The 24,254-nt window shown below is 42.0% G+C and overlaps 1 protein-coding gene across 9 annotated transcripts in view; it reads right to left on the bottom strand.

Annotated features, from left to right (window-relative positions):
• The window catches only part of ZFYVE28 (zinc finger FYVE-type containing 28), a 324,770-nt gene that overhangs the window by 282,788 nt on the left and 17,728 nt on the right, over window positions 1-24,254 (bottom strand). The window contains exon 1 of one of the 9 annotated variants that reach the window (XM_075128097.1): window positions 18,712-18,842. The exons of the other annotated variants lie outside the window; for them this stretch is intronic. The gene's annotated coding sequence lies outside the window, so the exon portion shown is untranslated. Of the gene's footprint in view, window positions 1-18,711; window positions 18,843-24,254 lie in introns of those variants that run through there. 9 annotated transcript variants of the gene reach the window in all.

The raw sequence follows: 24,254 nt of genomic DNA, 5'->3' as shown, positions 1-24,254 counted from the left end.
CACATAGACAAGCAATAGCTGTTGTACAGGCGCTGATCCAAATAGCTATTAACTTCCTGAAGCTCTTGTGCCTCCTTTACATGATTCAAAAAACAAACAGTGCATAAAATGCAGATGATCTTCTCTCACCCTCAGCCCAAGCTTATGCTACAAATTCAAATGAGAAGAAGAAACTGGCCAAATAGAAACAAATCTCTTGCAAGTGTAAGAATGAGCCAACATTTAGCCAGATGTGATAGAGACACAACAAAACCCATCTGCAGAAATGAAATTAACTCCCCTATTCTCCTTGCAATTTGTGTTCCCACCCAAACTATTCTGACAAATGTAAAAGCAAGACTGAATGAATCACCTCAAAAAGGCAAATTTGAGGAGTAAAAGAATATGCTACACACGTTAAGTGTGCATTTAATTAGCCACATTGTAAACAGCAGGTTTTCCTCCGTTTGTCAACCAAGAGATTGGAGGTGGGAGTAGTTTTTGTTTTCTCAAAGTTATGTTTTGCCATTTAGTTCTAACTAGACACAGAACTAAATCATATGCTACAGAAAGACGTTGATTTCAGTAACTTCAGGTTAGCTACACACTGTCATTACCAGGCTCCAGCTTAGGATAGGGATAATAGAGGTCTGGCATATTATAGAATAAGAAGATAAATCAAAATAATGACAGCATACTTAACAGACTTAATCCCTTGCACAAAGCAATTGTATCCATTAATAAGGAGATTGCTAGCTTAAGGGCTAAAATGAGTTAGATAGAGAAGATCATTGGCCTGTAAACTGCTTCAGGAGAGTTTTTTGATTTGTTAATAAGACTAATTAAGGAGAATAAATTTCCTAAAATGAAGATATGTTGCACTGAAGAATCAACTCTGTGTAAATATTAGACTGGTCGGGTGGCCATTTTCCTGGAGAGTTGGGACTCAAATGCTTCTTCACAAATGGACGTGCAAATCCATAGAAAGTCCATGGGCAAATAACTGAGGCTCTCTGCCTCAGTTAACCCATCTGTAAGAAGGGGAGATCACACCACTTACAAGAAACAGCATCCTGATGAGGTAAGCAAGATTAGTTACTTTGGAGCAAAGAAGTTTCCTGATCCAGTTAAGTTGGGTTTAAGAGTTCAGCCTACCAGAGGTCATCTATATCTATATTAGTCCAGACTCGGTTTTAGGAGTGAAAATTCTTCTAAAAAGATACAGGCAAGCTTAAGAGAAGAAAAACCTGCATTTTAAGAACATAAAAACAGCCATATTGGGTCAGACCAATGGTCCAGCTATCTCAGTATCCGGTCTGCTGACAGTGGCCAGAGCCAGATGCTTCAGAGAGAATAAGGGGAACAGGGCAATTATCGAGTGATCCATCCCATCTTCCAGTCCCGGCTTCTGGCAGTCAGAGATTTAGGGATGCCCAGAGCATAGGGTTGTGTCCCTGACCATCCTGGCTAATAGTCACTGATGGACCTATCCTCCATGAACATATCTTTTTTGAACCCAGTTATATTTTTGGCCTTCACATCATTCCCTGGCAATGAGTTTCACAAGTGTGCATTGTGTGAAGAAGTACTTCCTTGTTAGTTTTTAACCTGCTGCCTCTTAATTTCATCAGGTGACCCCTAGTTCTTATGTTATGTGAAAGGGTAAACGCTTCCCTATTCACTTTCTCCATATCATTCACGATTTTATAGACCTCTATCGTAGACCCCTTTAGTCATCTCTTTTCCAAGAAGAACATTCCCCATCTTTTTAATCTCCCGTCATATGGAAGTTGTTCCATACCCCTAATCATTTTTGTTGCCCTTCTCTGCACTTTTTCTAATTTAAATACATCTTTTCTGAGATGGCGTGACCAGAACTGCATGCAGTATTCCAGATGTGGGCATACCAGGGATTTATATAGTGGCAAGATGATATTTTCTGTTTTATTATATATCCCTTTCCTAGTGGCTCCTAACATTGTTAGCTTTTTTGACTGGTGCTGCACATTGAGATGTTTTCAGAGAACTATCTGTCATGTCTCCATGATCTCTTTCTTGAGTAGTAACAGCTAATTTAGACCATCATTTTGTATGAATAGTTGGGTTTATGTTTTCCAATGTGAATTACTCTGATATTTATCAACACTGAATTTCATTTGCCATTTTGTTGCCCAGAGACCCAGTTTTCAGTGAGAGCCCTTGAACTTTTCAGTTTACCCAGGCTGCTTTGAAGAAGAGGAAGCGATGGAACAAATGAAGCAACATCCATGTGGATTCAGCTGGGTAATAGCAAAACTTATAAATGACAGCAATGAGATAGGTCTAAAGGGCTCTTTTTTTTTTTATTTACACATTTTTTCTTGTGAAAGATTTCTTCAAGTTAACGTATTTCATGAAAGACTTAAGTGGCCCTTTGTAGAGAGATGAATTTCACCCTTCAAAGAAGACTACAATGATGATTCTAAGATTATAAAAATACATTTTTTAATTATTTTTTTAATAAAGGGTAACCTGTTGCCAAGATCATAAAAATAGTTATGGTAGTTTCATAGAATCCTCTATTTACAAGTAGCGAGACCAGAGCCTTTCAGCATCTCACTATTTAATTATATTTTGTTCAGATTATTTTGTTCGGTTTCATTTTGATAAGTGTTTGCTAATTCTTAAATTCCATGTGAAAAAACAGAGTGACAGCAACATAAGAAAATAAGACTACTCTTCACTGGAACAGAAGAGCTTCTCCAAACAAGGCAGAACAAAACCATGCTAAAATAACTTTTAAATCTTCAAATACATTATTACAAGTGAGTTTAAAGAGAAAAATCTGATCTTTCAGCCCTGTAAGGGCTCTCCCACCCCACTTCCCACCCCTTTAGAGCAAACTGGTATTAAGTTACTTTAAAACTTCATGATCTATGCTTTGCTAAATCTCATACCCACACATCCACATTGAATGTCCATTTACTGAGGCATGAAATAGTGAGTTTCCATCTTCAGAGAGTTGCCATCACCAACAGAGACGACCAGGAGCATCCAAGACTCACCACTGGACTTGAACTTCACTCAGGACTCCTGAACTCTGTGTGCAGACACATTGCTTGGTTTCTACCCTTTCAGACTACACAGTACCACTGGGCCTGTGGGGCCTTTTGTTGAATGCAACCCTGTTTTACCACTCCTCCTATATTTCCTCCTGTTTTTTCTCTTTTCATCCCTCTGTAAATAAATATTTCCCTTTCCTATATCATTGACGGGTGTGGCTGTGTTCATTCGCTCTGTGGGGGTTGGAACAGGTGCCTCTGGGGTGAAAGGGACTGTCCCTGCTGCATTCCTACATGCACCTTCTCTTGGCCAGAGCTGCCTGCAGAGTAGACTCCATCTTGGCCAAAAGGGTGCTAAAGTTACACAAATAAATTTCAAGAGTTAGCAATAGTTACCTGTAACAACGTATTAATGTGGTAGGAGCAGATACATAAGGATATATAATCTCATTGAGAGAGTATTACTCATATTGGGCTAGAGGGATATTTATTAGACACATAATGCTTAAATTCAGTGAGGGCCATGGGAAGAACATACACGGAAGCAACACAATGAGAACATCTAGGACAGAGGTGGGCAAACTACGGCCCGTGGGACCGTCCTGCCCAGCCCCTGAGCTCCTGGCCAGGGAGACTACCCCCAGCCCCTCCCTCGCTGCTCCCTTCCCCGCAGCACCACCACCACACCACGCCCAGCGCTCTGGCCCGCTGCTCCTACCGGGCAGCACAGGTGGCGTGGCTGGCTCTAGCGGGGCTGCCAGCTCCTGCTGCTCTGAGCAGCATGGTAACGTGGCAGGGAGTCGGGGGGTTAGATAAGGGGCAGAGGGTCCCGGGGGAAAGTCAGGGGACAGGAAACAGGGAATGGTTGGATGGGGTGGAGGTTTGGGGGGGCAGTCAGGGGATGGGTAGCAGGGGGTTGGAAATGCGTGGGAGTCCCGGGGGGGGGGGCTGTCAGGTGACAGGGCTGTGGATAGGGGGTGGAGCACTCAGGGAACAGGGGGGTCCCAGGAGGAGGCAGTAAGGGGACAAGGAGCAGGGGGGGTTGGATAGGGGGCAAGGGCCAGGCTGTTTGGGGAGCCGGCCCTCCATACAGTTTCGCAACCCCAATGTGGCCCTTTGGCCAAAAAGTTTGCCCACCCCTGATCTAGGAGCATACAGTGGGGCCCAGCTGTTAGCTTCAAAGATCGTGTAGCTTGTCTCCAACATGCCATAAACCTTGTTTTGCAATACTGGTGCCTGCCCCCATCAGAGAGCTACAATTTATACTCCTGGGGGAATTCTGTACACAATATTTGAAAATTCTGCATATTTTATCAAAAAACACCACAATATAATCACACCAATTTCAATTATTCTGGTAATTTATTTCAAAATACTTGTCAGCAAATATGTCTGCAACAATACAGACACCAAGAGATTCAGGAAATGTTTTTGGACAAATAAATTCCTTGCTAGCCATATTAATAAAGAACTTTGAGTAATAATTCATTTAAACTACAGTACAGAAATATATTTCCCACAGCCCTTAGAAGCAGTGCAAAGGCTTGGGGGAGTTAGGGGTAGTGGAGGAGCTGAGGGAGAGGGAAGTAATTGCTGGAAAGGAGCCCCAGTGCAAACTTGGAGGGTTGTTGGGTATGGATGGGAAAAGTATGGCACTGTTTGGGTTTTGGGGAGATGAATTGTTAGGGAGCCTCCCCCATTCAGAATCTGACTGACTCCCAGCCTCTCTCATTCAGTCAATCACATCTGCCCCTGTCCCCATGTGTTCCTGCATCTTCCCATCTCCATGTGGTCCAGCACTCCCACTCAGCCACCGCCTTCCCCATGTGGCACGGCACTCCCTTCTCCCCCATGTGTCCCTGTACCCCAACTCAACCACTGCTCCTCCCCCCCATCCCCATGTGTCCCTGCACTCCCACTCAGCCCCTGCCCCAGTCTGTTCTCCCCACTAGCCCTTCTGAACCCCAGTCTGTGATCCCCCCACCCAGTAGCCCCATACGGTTCATCCCCTCCACCCCCATATGCCATGCCTCCTGACCGGGCCCTGGGGCAGGGCACTGTGAGTAATGCAGCCTCTTCTCTCCCTAGCCACAGCTGGGGCTGCCCCCATCCAGAAGTGGCTGCTCTCTGTTCTGGTGGGCAAAAGGCATAACTGCACCACCTCTGTTAGAATATATACTCTGCAGAGAAAAAAATTCTATGCATGTGCAGTTGTGCAGAATTCCCCCAGTAGTAAATTAAAAAGTGTTTTGATTCCTTTAAAAGTTGGGGGCACTTGTCAGAAGCAGTCTAGGGGGACAGGCTGACACAGAGACAGGCTCTGTGAGGAAGTCTAAAGGAACTGGGCAATCCCAGAGGTAGGGAATGATAAGGGAAAGCCAGCATTGTGTTTAGGCTCATTAATTGTTTTTAAGGTATGTTTTATCTGACATGCTTTTTTTCAAAATAAATCATACTGTGCTTTAGTATTTAGGAACTGAACAGCTTTCTTAATGTTATAGCCCCAGAGGAAATGGAAGTGTAGGTGCTGAGCCTAAACCGTAGCTACAGAGGTGACCACAGTGATACACAAGGGACTGCAATCTAGTATCCTGTTGGAGTAGGAAAACCACACAATTCCATCCTGAGAAACAGGTATGGCCCAAGCCTCAAGACCCGAGAGAAGCATTCAAAGAGATTAGGAAGTGGCAGAGGTACCATTCACCTATACCTGTGACAACATTCTTAACCAGGTGTTAAGGAAAACAAATATTGCTTTATCCTTAACTAAAGGAATTAAGAATAGAAAAAGCATGATCCTGGGCTAGCTGTAGTCCCACTGGTTTGCAACTATAGCACAGTAAAAAGTTTAAACATTTTATATTACAACAGCAATTTAGCTGCAGGAAAGAGCAGCTGTGTCTTTTAAGATTTAGAAGGACCAGCTGTACTTTCTTGAAATATCTTGCAGTACTCTGACTTGCAGCCATACCTCTTTGGCTTGTGTTCTCAAATAAAAAGGGTTTGGCTGCTCTGCACTAGATGAGACAGCATCTAGGAAAACCCAAATGTTACAAAAAAAATCCCTGTTGGATCAACTGGTGGCACTTGAGCCTGAGTTTGTACTGAACAAATACCCAAGCACAGGTTATGAAGCAGTGTGCTACAGAAGGCACAATTTTCAGATGTTATATAATTGAACACCTAACAGCTTGTGATTTTTGTGAACAGTACAATGACACTTCTCATGACAGTATGAGCATTATACCTGCATCATGTAAAAAGGTCAATTGGATAATATTCTGGTTCCAAAAAATTCCCCCTAAAGATTCCATGGGATATGGCATTCTTCACGTTTGAACTTGAACTGCCATGTACTTACTACAGCTGTCAACTTTCATCCCAGAAAGGATTACTAGGGACACTAGATGAAAAAGAGTATAAAAGTATTTTTTTATTACTACAGTTTTTTCCTGCAGATTTGCCATTGCATTTTGTTGTGTTTTTGGTACTGCAAAAAGCATTGTAGGTACTTAGTTTTGTTCTTTGAACATAAGCACGCTCAGTAAATCAAGTGTGCTGTACACATTTCTTCTGACTTACTGCAAAGATGAAGAGGGTGCACAAACATTGTTTATGGCTGTTTTCTCCCCACCACTAAGCAACCATAGATTTTTAGTAGACAATGCCCCACCAAATAATCATTTTAAAAGGCAGCTTAAATTTGGAGCCTAAACTGACACTGAGAAAGAAAAATAAATCTACGGTGCAGATTACTTCTCCCTGTGGAAAAACCAACAGGAGGAATTGTGGAGCAGAAACACTTTGCAAGGCTCTCCTTTGGTTTCCGTGTAGGTGTTCCCCTCAAAGTAAAAAAAATCTGAGGTTATGCAGATTTCTCATGGACAACAGTGCACATGCTGGGTGTAGAGCTGATCTAGAATGCTCCAACAAAACACAGTTTTGTCAGAAAACGTTGATTCATTGAACCTGCAATGTTTTATGGAAACATGTCGGGTTCTATTTTACATCATGCTCATCACTGTAATATCTGTGTGCATATCCAATAGTGCATTAAGCAGTGTGATGACACACTTGTCATTTTTTTCTTCTCTCATCCTATCTCCAGAGGGAGAAGTAGATGCAGCGAAGTGTTTTAGTAGAGTTTTTTTTTTAAATGCATCTGTTGCCCTCTCAAATATAAATATATAGCAAGGTAGAAGAAACGTGCATTCTACTTGGAACAGAAGGAGGTGAGATTTGTGATGGTCCTTTCCTGGGGGACTTCATTCCACAGTGTGGCATCACCCCACACGCTCCACAGATGAGCTTTACTCTTTTTTGAGAGTTTCATTGCACCAGAGGACAAGAGTTGCCAACCATGGTCTTCATTCCAGAACTTTAGACAACCTTTTTGATATCCTGGGCTGACAGGTTGAAACCATGGCTAGTTACTTGCCAGCTCACCTGACAGGCTGCTGGGGAGCCAGGGCTTCCAGGATCTGAGGCTCTGAAACAGCCCCATCATGCAGACTGTCCTGGGATCAGGGCTCTTGGGGTTTCCAGGCTCCTTGCCACAAAGCTGGGAACCTGGAAACCCTGGGATGGCTTCCATGGTTTGCGGGACTATGTTGCAGCAGCGGACCCTGGAAGTCCATTCCATGTGGACTGCCTTGAAATCAGGGCTTCCAGAATCCAGGGCTAGCTGGCTCCCCAACTCCTACAGCCTGGTAAGCCAGCTTCTGAGAAAATCAAAAATTTCCGATTAACTCGTTAGCTCCAAGTTTCACAGCTAACTCTAGATGGGACAATACCACTGTCACATTCAGGGGTACCGCCCAGACCAGTGATGGGTTGTGTCACTGCTTGCACTACAAGCTCAGGTGCCTCATAATGCTTTGCTGTTGTAGATCCCAACTTGGGTTGCTCACAATCAGCCTGGCAGCATGTAGTGTTGCCTAATTTTAGGAGGTTAATATTATTAATTTGGATAGTATGGGTTATAAACTCACCAATTAATCTGAATCAGAAGATAAGAAGCTTTTTGCCAAGAATCATCTACACAGAGTTTTGCAAAGGACCCTCGGGGATATGACAGGACACTCGCACTGAGTCAAATGACAGGTTAGTGTTAGTCTGTATTCACAAAAAGAAAAGGAGTACTTAATTTGTTAGTCTAAGGTGCCACAAGTACTCCTTTTCTTTTTACTGAGTCAAATATAGCCTTAAAGACTTATTTAGATAAATGGAATGATAGTCAAATAGTAATCAAATGGTAAAATAATCAGAGTTACAAATGCAATACTATTATTCTAAAGTACATATGGTATTATATATTATAAAGCTTTTGATTAATATACTCACACCCTACCTTGATAACCCTGTGGTAAGAGACAAAGGACCAGCCTCACCTCTGGCATGCCAAAAGAGTTCAGGTCCAGGTTCCTCAATTTTTGAGTGGGAGATGCAGAGCTTAGAACAGGGATGGGCAAACTACAGCCCGTGTACCAGATCCAGCCCACCAGCTGTTTTAATCCGGCCCTTGAGCTCCCGCTGAGGAGTGGGGTCTGGGGCTTGCCCCGCTCCAACCAGGTAGCGGGGTCGGGGTCTGCTCCACATGGCTCCCAGAAGCAGTGGCATGGCCCAGCTCCAGCTCCTACACATAGTGGTAGTCAGGGGGCTCCGCTCTGCACTGCGGCCAATGGGAGCTGCAGGGGCGGCACCTGCGGATGGGGCAGTGCGCAGAGCCGCCTGGCCATGGCTGTGCATAGGAGCCAGAGAGGGGACATGGCTGCTTCTTCCAGGAGCCACTTGAGGTAAGCGCCACCCAAAGCCTGCAACCCTGAGCCTCTCCCTGCACCCCAACCCTCTGCCCCATCCCTGATCCCCCTCCTGCCCTCCAAACCCCTCGATCCCAGCCCAGAGCACCCTCCTACACCCCAAACTCCTCGCCAGCCCCACTCCAGAGCCCTCCCCCTCCCCAACCTGGAGCCCCCTCCCCCACCCTGAACTGCTCATAGAGCCCACGCCCGCACCCCGTCCCACACCCCAACCCCAATTTTTGAGCATTCATGGCCCATCATACAATTTCTAGTCCCGGATGTGGCCCTTGGGCCAAAATGTTTGCCCACCCTGGCTTAGAAAAAGCTAGAGCTATTGAAGCTAACTTAGAGTTTTACTTAACTAAAAGACTTAAAATTAAAGAACAGATTAATAGACTAGTAAAACTAAAAATGAAGAAGCCTGGAGCTTAGAAACTTAGAAAACAAGTTCTGAAGCTCAGAAACACCTCGGAATCCCAGAAACTTAGAAGCTTCCTTGGCATGGTGGGTCATCCCTCTTATAGTGCATGGGTGCTTTAGCCCTCCTCCTATGTCCAAACTTAGTTTCCTCACCCACCAAATTATTGGGGTAAACTTACAAACATACCAGCTTATGCAGTATGTATTAATGACATATACATACATATTAATGACATTAGATCATTCTCACATTTGTTATTTTTGTCCTCCTGGTTATTTTGGTTTCTTTCCTTGTGGTGTACCTGTTTACAGAGGATATGAAATTAGGAAAGACCCCAACGTCAACCTGCTTCAATGCATCCTTTATGTATCTAAGCTAAAGGTCACAGTCATATATGGACCTTATGCCTTTACTCATCACTATCTATTTAGGTGAACGGTCCCAGACATATGTATGCCTTCGCTCAACATACAGGATGTGGCCTGTAGGTCCCTTGCGTTACAGCCAAACTACTTTAATATAAACCTATTATACTAAAATAATCAAACCCATTAGAAAATAAGAAACCTATAAGAAAAGATATATATATAGGCAAGCAAGCAGGGGAGCCTTACAGGCTACAGTAAGTAATACCCTCAGTGTCTGTTTATAGCCATAGCCCTGGTCCAGCAACTCTGACCCCAGCAGCCTGTCAGGGACACACCAGCCACACTCTGGCTTCCAGCAGCCTTGGTTACTACTTGCAGTGTGACCCCAACATTTTCCCAGTCTCGAATTTTCCCCAAAATGTGTGTGTGTGTTCTGCACTGTCCAACTCCCTCCTGGAAAGTTCAAATAGTACAGGTCCATTGTCCTGTGAGGCATCAATATCCAACAGTTTGCCCCCTCAACTGGAGTTACCCAAACACTTCAGTTTAAACACTGGATTAGTTTTGATAAAACAAAACAAGTTTGTTTAACTTTAGAAAGGAGAGTGATTTTAAGTGAGTACAAGTACAAGGTATTAAAGTCAGAAATGGTTATAAGATAAAATGCTTTCTAGTAACTAAAACTTCACTAACTAGACTTGGTTCAAGGTAAAATCCTTACCACATGTTCCCAGCAACCGAACAGGGCTGACCAAATTCTCAGCTCAAAATCCCTCTCAAAGTCCAAAGGCTGTTTCCTTTGTGTTGTCTTCAGTGAGAGAGAGAGATACGGGTGGGGGAGGAGAATCCCTGGGGTGTTTTGCCCCTCACTTTTTAGTACAGTGACCCTTGAAATGCATTTTCCTGAGGGCTACCCCTAGATAAAAAAATTCCTTCCCACTATGACGATGGAGACATGAAGTCTCATGGTAGAAGACGTCCCATGTTGTTTGTTAACATGCAGATCAACCTGTTTCTGCCCCCCTCCACTGCCAAACAGTGGCCACTTCACAAAATTGCCAATCAATTCTGACGACACCTGGTTAGAGGCATCACCTTGTCCTTTGTCTTTGAGGAAACAGGTTTAATCCCCACCCCTAAACTTGCCTGGTAAACTGAAATTATGACTGAAATGTGTTTATGTTCAAAATTTTAATACACACATTGCAGAAGTATATTGATGATCAGTGAGTTATTAGTTTTTAAATGATACCTCAAGGCATATTTTGCACAAAGATTATTACAGAGTGTGTACAGTGTAAATACAGCAGTGCATTTGGTCACAATCACACATCCAGATCTCTGTATACAGAGAAGCTTCTGCCTCCATTGCCCTTCTTCCCACAAACAGCATGGTACCAGAAGGATCCATGTAGCCATTGTCTGGATTGCCCCGCAGATGCTCACAAGCAGAAGTGGTAACTCTGTTAGAACTTCGACATGCATCCGACAAAGTGGGTATTCACCCACGAAAGCTTATGCTCCAATACGTCTGTTATTCTAGAAGGTGCCACAGGACTCTTTGCCACTCTGTTAGAACCGGAAGTAAATTCCATAAGCTAAATTATGATTTAACTGTCATCACAAAGATTCGTTGGTATAAATCTCATGACTGGAATATTAGTATAAAGAGGTATAGCTTGTTCAAAAAAGGCACTCAGGAAAAACGGGATTAGGTGTGGCATTATACATCAAGAATATATTCACTTGTTCTGAGGTCCAGAAGGAGGTGAGAGGCAGACCAGCTGCAAGCCTTTGGGTGAAGATTAAAAAAAAAAAAAAAAAAAAAAGGAGAAAAAGAAAGGGGTAACTTCCTGGTATTATCTACATCCACCACCAAATCAGGAAGAGGTGGTGGATGAGGCATTTCTAGAACAAATAAATATCTAAAACACAAGACCTGGTAGCAATGAGGGCTATAACTACCCAAATATCTATTGCAAAATAATACGGCAAAACACAGGGCTTCCAATAAGTTCTTGGAATGTACCAGGGACAACTTTCTGTTAGAGAAAGTAAAGGCAGTAACCAGGAAGGGGACAGTCATTTTAGACTTGACTCTGACTAACAGGGAGGAATCAGTTGCTAATCTGAAGGTACAAGGCAATTTGGGTGAAAGTGGTCATGAAATAGATTTCATAATTTTACAGAAAGGAAGGAGTGAGAGCATCAGAATAAGTAAAACGGACTTTAAAAAGGCAAACTTTAAACAAACAGAAAACTAGCAGGTAAGGAAAGAAAAAATCTAAGGGATAAAGAAGTTCAGGAGATCTGGCAGTTTCTCAAAAAGAATATATTAAACATACAACGGCAAACTAGTCCAATGGAAAGGAAAGATAGAAAGAATAATAAAAGAGTCCAATATAGCTCCATCAGTAGCTCTTCAATGATTTGAAAAATCAAAAAGGAATCCTGCAGAAAGTGAAAATATGGGCAAATTGATAAAGAGTAGTACAAAAGAATAGCACAAGCATGTAGGAACAAAATCAGAAAGGCTGAGGCACAAAATGAGTTACATACACAGAGGGACATAAAAGGCAATTGGACAAAGTTCTATAAATACATTAGGAGCAAGAGAGAAATGAAGGAAAGTGTAGGTCCTCTACTTAGTGGGGAAGGAGAGCTAATAAGTGATGACATCAAGAAAGCTGAGGTGTTAATGCTTATTTGCTTTAGTCATCAATATAAAGATTAATGGTAACCAGACACTCAACACAATTAACAAAAAGGAGGGAACACAAGCCAAAATGGGGAAAGAACAGGTTAAAGAATATTTAGGTAAGTTAAATATATTCAAGTTGGCAGGGCTTGATGAAAATCATAATGTACTTAAGGAACGAGCTAAAGCAATCTTGGAACCATTAGCAATTATCTCTGAGAACTTCTGCAGGACGGGTGAGGTCCCAGAATGTAAGAAAGGCCATACTGGGTCATACCAATGGTCCATCCAACCCAGTATCCTGTCTTCTGACAGTGGCCAGTGCTAAATGCTTCAGAGGGAATGAACAGAATGTGTAATCAATTGATCCATCCTCTGTCACTCACTCCCAGCTTCTGGCAAACAGAGGCTAGGGATACTTCAGAACATGGTTTTGCATCCCTGCCCATCCTCGCTAATAGCCATTGATAGATCTATCCTCCAAAGACGACTTGAGAAGAGCAAACATAGTACCTATCTTTAAAAAGGGTAACAAAGACGACCCAGGGAATTATAGACCAGTCAGCCCAACTTCAATATCTGGAACAAGTTATTAATCAATCAATTTGTGAGCATCTAAAGGTTAATAGGGTAAAGGAACACCCAACATGGATTTGTCCAGAACAAAAACATGTCAAACCAACCTAATTTCCTTCTTTGACAGGGATGGAGCGGGGAAGCAGTGTATGACAGATCTTAAATTTTAGTAAGGCTTTTGACACAATCCCACATGACATTTGTGATGTTGCGCCCCATAATGCTTTATGGAAACATGTTTATGAATGTAAATGACATAAATGGAATATGTTTTATGCTACATATGCCATGCAACATATCTCTTCAAAGATTATGATCTACTGAACATATTCATCCTATCTGTAAGCATGTATCATTTTTGTATTCTAAGTTATGAATATTAGCTGTGTAGTTGTTTGATTTTAAGTAGCCTTAGTAAGGCATTTGGGCAGCTTCGTTAGAAAGGAATTTGCAAGTTAAGTGCCCGATCAAGAAACACTTAATGGACAATGGATCTTGGAAGGCTCCAATCCAAATAAGAAGTCTACCTGAGGATGTTCAAGATAGCATGTGAACAATGGCTGCTACCTGTAAGTTTTGAGTCATGCATGGACATGTGACTTGCCCATGTGACTCCAAAACTCCATCTTGTAGCAGGGATTCTACACAGGGGGAGGGAGGGGTGTCCACCCACAAGAAAAAGTCTATTTAAGCCCCTGGGAGACCCCTCCATTTTGTCTTCAGCTGGCTCAAGAGATATCCTTTGGGGGTGGAGAAGCTACCTGAAAGAAACTGGAACAAAGAACAGTAACCACGGGGATGTGAGTGATTGATTTTACAGACTAGAAGGAGGCTAGTCTGTAAAAGAGGCTTATTGGAACATTTCTGAAGGTGAGGTTTTATCTGTATTCAGCTTCTTACTGTATTAGGTTTAGACTTGCATGTTTTATTTTATTTTGCTTGCTAATTGACTTTGTTCTGTCTGCTATTACTTGGAACCATTTAAATCCTACTTTTTGTATTTAATAAAATCACTTTTTACTTATTAATTAACTCAGCGTATGTATTAATCCTTATGATGTATATGCTTTATACAGGGTAAAACAGATTTATTTGGGGTTTAGACTCCATTGGGAACTGGGCATCTGGGTGTTGGAGACAGGAACACTTCTTAAGCTATTTTCAGTTAAGCCTGCAGTTTGTGGGACATTGTTCAGACCTGGGTCTGTGTTTAAAGACGGCAAGCATGTCTGGCTCAGACAGGCAAGGTACTGAAGTCCCAGGCTGGCAGAGAAAACAGGTTAGAAGTAGTCTCAGCACATCAGTTGGCAGCCTTAAGGGGGTTTCTGTGATCCAACCTGTCACAACTTTCTCATAAGTAAACTAGGGAAATGTGGGCTACATAGAATTACTAGAAAGTGGGTGTACAACGACTCAAAGATTAGGTAAATGGTTCGCTCTCGAACTGGGAGGACATATCTAGTGGGGTCCCATAGAAGGTGATCTTGGGTCCAGTACTCATCAATATTTTCATCAATGACTTAAGTAATGGAGTAAAAAAGTGTGCTTATAAAGTTTGCAAAGGACAGCAAGCTGGGAGGGGCTGCAAGCACTTTGGAGGATAGTATTACATATTCAAAATGACACTGACAAATTGGAGAATGGGTCTGAAATCAATTAGACTAAATTCGATACAGACAAGTGAAAAAAGGGAAATTAGGAAGGATATAAAAAAATCAAATGCACAACTACAAAATGGGGAATAACTAGCTAGGTGGTAGTGCTGCTGAAAAGGATCTGGGGATTATAGTGGATCACAAGTTGACTATGAATCGACAATGTGATGCAGTTGTGAAAAAGGATAATATTCTGGGATATATTAACAGAAGCGTCACGCAAGACACGGGAGGTAATTGTCCCATTCTACTTGGCACTGGTGAGACCTCAGCTAGAGAGGCAATTCAATTTGTGCATGTCTTTTTTGAAGTGTAGAGCCCAGGAGAAAGTCTAAAGGAGAGCAACAAAAATGATAGAAGATTTAGAATACCTGACATAAGAAGAAAGGGTTAAAAAACAGGGTATGTTTAATCTTGAGAAAAGAAGACTGAGTGGGGACCGGATAACAGTCTTCAAATATAAGGGCTGTTATAAAGAGGACAGTGATATATTGTTCTCCATGTCCACTGAAGGTAGGACAAAAAGTAACAGGCTTGATCTGCAGAAAGGGAAACTTAGAAAGTTTTTCCTACTATCTAATCTAACTATAAGGGTACTGAAGCTCTGGAATAGGGATACCACAACCTCCCTTGGAAGCCTATCATTGGAGGTTGTTAAAAACAGGCTGGACAAACACCTGTCAGGAATGATCTAAGTTTATGTGGTAATGCCTCAGCACTGGGGTCTGGACTTGATGAGTTTGAGACCCCTTGCAGCCCTACATTTCTATGATTCTGGGATTCCTGAAGCAGCATTAATTCTGCACCGATGTCTGCAGGGCTACCTCTTCCCCCTACAGCGCAAAACCCCCATGGAGCTTCTTACACATAAAGATCACAGAGGAGCATCTTCATAGTGCTGGGGGGAAACAGACTGAGTAACAGAAGCATCACTCCCTCATTCCCCTAACCCTGCTTTTCATGTGGAAAAGGGAGATCCACCCATGGAAGGTAGTTTCTGTTTGTGATCCCAGGATGATTGTCCAGCCTTAGTTCTTGTAAACATAATACTGTGTTCCCTTATTTTATGGCAGAGTTTTATTTGCTGGCTTTCAAGCAACCAAGAAACAGATGAGACTACTTGCTTAGCTATTGCATGCCTGATTTAAAATTAAATTAGCAAGAATTTGCACTTCTCCCCTATTCCAGTAAGCATACAATGAAAAATATAGCATTGTCTGACAATAGTGCCATTTAATATATTAATTCACAGCCAGCTAATGAAAATTAAATAAAGGAAAGGCTTTAAAAGTCACTAAGATTAATTGAAAAATGTTGAAATAGTATAATTAGCTGATCCTTCAATTTACTGGCGCCAAGCCCCAGATCAGTTAATTCTAGGTTTGACAACTCTTGGAATGAATTTGAAACAGAAAACAGACATGCCAAAGAAAAAGTATGATATTAACTGTACTTCAGCTAGAGTAGCCCCCAGAGTCCTGGTTGCAAAGAGCAGTAAGTTCATAGGCAAAATAGCTTAAGGGTGGTCCTGCCCTTTTCCATGAAATCTGCCAAGTCTGGCACTGTGCTTATGTATAAGAAAGGTAACCATTTATATCACTGTTGTTGCCACTGTTACAGTTTCCATAAATCTTATACAAAGTGGGTCATGTAAGGGGTCAATGGAAAGGTAATGATTTACTAAGTATAATTATCTTGTTTACAAGCATGTATCATGTTTGTATCTAAAATTATGAATAATGGCTATGTGCTTATATCTTAAAACTGTATTGTACTCCTGGGTGACACTCTCCAGATAAGTTTAGAATCAAGGCTAGGCAGTTATGTATAGATGGTCCATTAAGGACTCTCCAATCTCACAATGGGCCAAAGAAGAAACTCATTGCACCCAGACAGCTCTTCCTGAGGATGCCTCAGACAGCAAGGGGCCAATGGCCACCCTCCTGGAGTCAGCAAACCCTGTAAGGACATGTGATATGCTCATGTGACCCTGGACTCCATCTTGGACCAACAACTTTTCACAAAACAGGGGCTGTAGGCTTTGTTTAAGACAGTAAACTCCCATGCACATGGAGGAAGATATAAAAAGGCACCTGACATCTCCATTAAGTCTTCATTCCCTGTTTCATTTCTCTTGACTGGATTACTAACAAGGAAGCTCTAAACAAGGACTGATGACCCCTATTGTTTGGGTGATTCCAGAGATTTCTGCAAAATAGAAGTTTATTCCACCACTGCTACAAACCTGATAAGGACTTTGCAATCTTTTGTATGTATAGGATTCCTTAAACATCCAATAACTCTTCTTTTCTTTCTTTGATATTAAAGATGTTTTTTAGTTCATAAATCTTAGGCTCTAGAAAATGTTTTATATCTAACCTTTGTTTCCAATACCCTTACTGACTATCAGTTGGATTTTTTTGATAATAAACTTATTCTTGTTTCCATTATAAATATATCTAAGTGCTGTGATGTTAAGCAAAGTGCTGGCCCTGAGTTGAGTATTGCAAGCTGGTGTGTATAATTTTCCTCCAGGGACAGCAGACCGGGTATTTCTGAGAGTAGCCACCGACAGGGGATGGATAGCACAGAGGAACACTTCAAAGGGACTCTGGGATTGAGCATCTATTTTAACCTGCAAGGGAAAGTACGGGCTGGCATAGCCCAGAGGAGAGTGCTTGAGTGGCTAGAAGGCTAGCAGTATCAGGAAGCTGACATCCAGCTAAGCACAGGTATGACTCCCTCACACTGGAGGTGGGGGAGTGAGACTCTCAGTCCTGGCTATGCAAAGAACCATCCATCCACTCTCTGTACTGGAAATTCTGTAGCCTGTAATGCCTCTCTACCTTGCTTTCATGCTAGTCACCATGGGGGAGAGAGCATATGTGAATGGCCTCAGTTTGACCAGCTCTAGTTCAAGTACAGGCGAGTGGTAGAGAGAACAAATCAGATAGATTGAGCCTGCTAGAATAGGATGAAGGAGCAAACAGCTCTTCAAACATTTTCTGCATTTCTGTTTTTGCATCTTTTGGACTGAAGAGTCTGTTGTATTAATTGCTGACAAAAATTAAGAAAATTGTGGCATTTTTCTTATTCAAAATGGGGAGTTGTAGTCATCTCATATGAAGCAGAGAATTAACTGAGGAAGGTTAGGGCTAACTGAATAGGCTGTTGAAGATGCCAAAATTCTGAGTGGCTGCTGCATGCCAATTATTGAGCCGAATGAACAACTATCAATTCCAGATTGGTTGTGTCTAACAATACAGAATGACAGACCCTGTATATGCTGTAAATCACTTGAAACACATTCAGTATACTGAATAAATGTTTTTCAAAGACTGAAAAAGAGAAGATGGTAGTCTTCGCAAAAAGGGGTGGGAGGAAATCAATTAACTACAACCCCTTCCCCTGCAGAGTCCCATTGCCCCTGCACCCAGAACACCCCCTCCAACAAGCCCCTGTGCGTACAGATCTCCCACTGAGACACCCATACCCAGATTGCCCCACACAAACCTCTCACCCCATACTAAGCCCCTCCACACTTGGATCCTGCTGAGCTGAGCCTGCCCACCCACACCTGGTGCACCTGGCGCAGAGGGGTAGGCCCAGTCCTTGCCTTGTGTCAGGGTCAGGTGTAGCCTGACTCCTGAGTCCCTGTACCAGGGAGGTGGGGGCTTCAGTGTGATTTACCACCTCAGTGCACCCAGTGGCCTGTGTTCCACACTGCCATGCTGGAGTCACATTTATTTAATGACAAATTTTAAAATATTGTGTGCAGAATTTTTAATTTTTTGGCATAGAATTCCCTCAGAAGTAAAACTCCACCAAATCGCCACGGGCCTATGATACACCGCTGCCAATTCTAACTTTGTTCAGCAGAGGGCACTATTACATAAACACACTAGTCATTACAAAACACCTGTTTCCAAAACACTCGTAATTAAAACATAGATATGTAAGTATCATACCATCCAGAAAAATAGTATTTACCACTTCCTCCTTTATTTGGAAAGTTAGATAATCAGCATAAGCATATATCATAAGTGTTTGCTGAAAATGAGTTCAAGAGCCGAGTTTAGTCATTTACTGATAACACTATATCATTGCACAAACAGTTTACGGTGCATTTTTAAAAGACCATTTTAATTTGTGTTTTTCTGTATGGCATTTACCTCATCATCACTTGAATTCTCTCCTCCATTGACTGTTAATTCCTTCCATAACTCCGAGAGAAAAAAGTCTTCACACGGTGTTAATAAACTGCAGTACCACAACCACCTTCTGTCACTTTAATATAAAATTCAATTTTTTTAAATTTTCAGCTAAGATTAAATGTTTACTTATTTTTTCCAGATCGAACATATTTAAATTGATAGCACATTAAACAAAAATCCTAAAAAAATAAACAAACATTCTTTATCTTGCAGTCAGACGTCACTGACTGCCATTATCTTAGAAAAAATATTTTAAAAAAAACCCCCTCACTGTAGCCGTTTCCACCAATTTGGAAGAGATGAGACCAATCCTCCACCAGCATCACATACCAGTTCAAAAAAATGGATTTACTTTGTTGCACCATCTGAGGAAGACAAGAAAGAACACTCCTGACAAAACTTATTTAACGCATGGGAAAGTGAAGCATGGATCTAAACATGACTAGTAGTAAGTAGTTAACGATCACCATTTCCCATCTCCTTTATTTCCTCATCTGTAAACAATAATTGGACATGAATCTCAACATATGGCAAGAGTAAATTGCCCTCCAATCTTCTTTGGATTTGTAAATCCATACAATCCAGTCCTCGGTGTTTCAGTTGTTTAGAAAAAAGAAAAGGAGTACTTGTGGCACCTTAGAGACTAACCAATTTATTTGAGCATGAGCTTTCGTGAGCTACAGCTCACTTCATCAGACTCCAGCGAGAAATACCCTACCAGAGGCTGACAGGAAAGATGTTGTTGTTTAAGAGACTGGATTGAGAATTAAAACAAAAATCTAGGTTCTGTTCCCACTTCTGCTAGACTTCCTTGTCATCTTGGGCACAGAGTAAGTCACCTATACTTTCAGTCCTCCATTTGTAAAATGGGCAGAATAATAACTCCCTTCTTCAGCGATATGAGGATAAATTCATTAATATTTGTGAGACGCTCAGATACTACAATGACAGGGGCCACATCAAAGTCCATAATAAAGTGAGAAGCAACCCCACGGAGTTTCCTACCCCAATTAACATCAGATTAATTTGGGCCTGATCCTATTAAGAGCTGACTGTGCTTAACTCCCACTGAAAGTAAGGTATCCGGGAGAAGAGGGTGTTGGTAACACCACAACTCACTATCTTCAAGACAGGTTTCAGAGTGGTAGCCGTGTTAGTCTGTATTAGAAAAAATAATGAGGAGTCTTTGTGGCACCTTAGAGACTAACAAATTTATTTGGGCATAAGCTTTCATGGTTTAGAACCCACTTCATAGTATTACTGACTATAGTACTGAATGATTCATCTTTTTCAAAAAGCATAAATTATGCAGGTAAGGCCTACACTGATCAAACCATACTGGTTTTATACTGATCAAGCAAGCTAAATTCAAACAATAGATTTTCATTTTATTTATATCAAAATGACACTATGTATACTTATTTTATCTCCACTTATTTGTCAATGTCAAAACAGTGGAGCTGCAAATACTATACTAAGAAGTTAAAAGGACACTTGAGGTAAGGAAAAAAACCCACGATATAACTTCAGTCTGGAAAGCATCATTTGTTGGGTTTTTTTTTAAAGATGCATTTTCCAAACCAATACAATATTTTCATCTGTAAATGTAACGAAATAATGAATGGCCACTATCTCATAATTAACAGCAGTGTGCCCTATTAGTATGACGGAAATCAATGTGTCTTGAAATTGCACACATTAATTATAGATCAACAAAAAATAAATACAACCTAGTACTAAGATTTTCTTCAAGGAACCAAATGACAATATTTTGGCCTGGTAAAATGTGATGGTGTCCCTTTAAAAGCCACAGTACATAAGAACATTTAAGTACTAAGAGACTTTGTATTAATTACTCTTCCTGAAATGAGTGTAGAAGCTAGTGGTGGGTAGGAATGCAAAGAAACCTGACCCCTTATCTTGATATGCTAGTAGCTTTATCCTTAATCACACCATTCTTATCAGGTACACTATTTGTTTACCTAATGACTTAATCCAATTGGCACATATCATGGGATATGGCCCTGCAGTATGCTTTGCTGTGGTCTGGCAAATGCACTGCACTCCATACCCTGCTCTTTCCCAATCAATTATCCAAACATGTAACCCCTTCTTAAGATTTGATTTATTGAGTCTTTATAGAAAGGCTAATGGACACTAATAATAACCCAGGTCACCCCACTCTCGGTTCATAGAAGTTTCCTAGTCAGCTATTGCCTGTTCAGAAGATCCCCATCCCTCTTCCTAAAGCTGGGGTTGTATTTCAATTGGTCAGTCCCTCAAACAACAGCCTCCTCTTGGAGCTGGGTGCATTTCAGCCTGCTATAGGGCCTTAATCAGCTTCTTGTTCAGCTGGCCCCACTTAGTCCTCAGGGTTTGGCAGACTTCTGCTGGTGTCTGCCCAGTTATGGGGGAGAAGGTAGGATTTATACTGGTTCCCTTCTCATTGCCAATTGGTTGGGTGAGAGAGGAGCTTTGCCCCACTCTCTCTGCAAGGCTCCTGGTCTCAGGCCTTAAAGATACAGTGACAAAGTTCTTCTCTAAACACCACTTACTCCCAGGACTGCTTCCTCTCTATCAATAATACCGTAGGCATGTGGGTATATTATATAATATCCTTTCAAAATCTTAAAGGACTTTGCAAAGTGGCAGGTTGGGCTGACCACTAGGAATTATTGCCCTTAAAGGGGCAGGTCACCCCATCACAGGAAGAAATAGTGTTTGTAATAATAGAAAATAAGAGACCATGACTATGGAAAAAAAGGAAGAAAGTACCACCTTGCTGTGCCTATAAGGCAGGAGTGGGCAAACTAAGGCCCGTGAATCACATCTGGCCTGCCAGCTGATTTAATCCAGCCCTCAAGCTCCAGCTGGGGAGCGGGGTCGGGGGCTGCTCTGCGTGCATCTTCCATGGCTCCGTGCAGCTTCCGGAAGCTGCAGCATGTCCCCCCTCCGACTCCTATGTGTAGGGCAGCCGGGGGCTCCGCACGCTGCCCCCACCCCAAGTGCAGCCTCTGCAGCTCCTAGTGACCGGGAACTGTAGCCAATGGGAGCTGCAGGGGCGGCGCCTGTAGACAGGGAAGCACACAGAGCAGCCTGGCTGCGCCTCTGCGTAGGAGCTGGAGAGGGGGATATGCTGCTGCTTCTGGAAGCTGCTTGAGGTAAACGCTGCCCAGAACCTGCACCCCTGACCCCCTCCCAGGCCCCAACCCTCTGCCCCAGCCCTGATGCCCCTCAAACTCTCCAAACCCAGCCCGGAGCACCCTCTTGCACCCCAAACCCCTCATCGCCAGCTCCACACCAGAGCCTGCACCCCCTGCCGGATGTGGCCCTCAGGCCAAAGTTTGCCCACCCCCGCTGTAAGGTGTTTCCGTAAGGTACAATGAAAATCTTTTCTCCTTCAAAACCCATACACACTGTTGTATGGAACTTTCTCAGGTACCAAAACCATTTCTAATTTTTCCATCTCAGGTAAATACCAGAAAAGCAGCTAGTTGCAGCACCTCAAATAATCTTCTAAAATATAGCTGAGCAGGTTTTTAGAGAATAACTTACCTCGGTATTTAAAAAAAATATTTGAAATGGAAAATAAAAGACACAGATTGATATTTATAGCTTACCTTAGGCTTGAAAGAGACAGTTTCTGTTTTGTACTACTACTTGCCTCTGGACTATGCAAGGGAAGCTGGTATGTGACTGAGTGATTTATCTGAATTTACTTTTTTTTTTTTAATTAAACTCTACCTATATTTCCTAAAGTTTTGGAAGGGCAGACATTCCTGTTCTGAATTAAAGGACCTGTATACAATGCCTAGGCTTCTGAACACATTCCAGAATAAATCTTGATGATGAGTTAAGAGCAAGAAGCCTTGATAGTTAGAATCTGGAGGAGTTATATGATGTGAGTTGGTGTTCTCAATCCACTTTCTAGTGGTCAGGTGTGTATATCTCCAATCAGTCACTCCAAATGGCATATTTGCTGGGAACCTCAGTAAAAAGATCAAGGATGAATGACATGAAAACTGGCACACACACCAGTTGCAGCTGCTCTGTGAATGCCAACATCAATCTTGAATTGTTTCTTTCTATGGACAGGGCACGTAGCACAGATTCCTGTTCAGATTCACAGCTCATGAAATACTGCAGGATCAGCTATGTTGTGTACATAACACTTATCACAAGGTATGCAGTGCAGGATCCCATGCTTTCAGGCAGAGATAGCAGGCACGGAGTTTATAGGGGCAGTTGAAAAATAGCGCAAAACAGTTGGAAGCCCATGAAATTATGGGACGGAGAAAGCTGCATCATGGGGGCAGTGATTCCACCTCATAGTGCACTGTGATCCATTCCCAGAACTCATAGTGGGAGAAGGTGGCGATTTGCAGTGTGATAGCTACCCACAGTGCACTGCTCACTCTGTAGTGCTAGAGCGCCAACTGTGCACACACTCTGTCAACACAAGGAACATTGTGTGAACATGCACAAGCACTGTAATTACAGTGGTTTATGGTTGTTGACATAACTTAAGTTGCCTTAACTCTGTAATGTAGGCATGGCCTAAGTCTCTGTGTAGAAAAGCCCTATGAAAATAGCCAGGTTACCCAACTCCAACCTGGTTGGCGGGTTTATTCTCGCATGTTTCTGTAGATGAACTATTTTTCCCTGTAACGATGTACATGTGAAATATTTTAGATCCGATTTTTTCTTTAATTTCAATGAATGATAAAAAGTTCCCAGATATTAATAGCAAATTAATTTTAGTTTATATGCAGCTATGCCCATTTTCTGAATACCATACAGTACCAAATAAGAGAAATATTCTACCACAAATAGGATATCTCCCTTTTCCCTCATAACGCAAATAGTTTTATTTCTTTAAATTAAACTGCTTATCCCTCGACCAAATTTGCTCTAGTTCTTTCCCCTGAATTGCTACAGTTAGTGCTTCACTTGAATGACTTTCACATAATCACAACTACAAATAAGATACTTAAAACTGTATCAACTTCTTTTCACTCTACAACCACTCTGCTCCAAATAGCTTCATCTGTGGCCTGCTGTGGACTCCTTTTTCAACTCTTCCCTTTTCAGTCCAATAAAAACATTACTGCTAAATCATCTTCCTCCCTCATTGTTAGTTTATGTCTCATTCCACTACCCACAACTTCAGAGGGACTATTTGCGGTGTGTAAAGTTAAGCACATGTTTAAGTCTTTGCAGAATCAGGGCTTTAATCTTCATATTGTCTTCCTTTTTTCCACAGAGTTTATGTGGCTGCTACTCAATTGCAAAGTTCGCCACAATGTTCTCATTTACAAATGAGATTTCTTTCTACCCTCCAACCATCTTTTGCTCCTGACTGCTCCCTTTGTCTATTTCAACCACTCATGAATTCATATCCCCTAGGCTTGAAAAAATTCTGCTTACAAGGCACAAACTCCCTTCTCCTTAGAGTCTCTAGTAAAAGCCCACCTGTTCCAGGAGGCCTACCTATAAAAAAA

This window comes from Caretta caretta, chromosome 4 (assembly GCF_965140235.1).
Source record: "Caretta caretta isolate rCarCar2 chromosome 4, rCarCar1.hap1, whole genome shotgun sequence".
Classification (NCBI taxonomy): domain Eukaryota; kingdom Metazoa; phylum Chordata; order Testudines; family Cheloniidae; genus Caretta; species Caretta caretta.
This window is presented reverse-complemented; position numbering and strand designations above follow the sequence as displayed.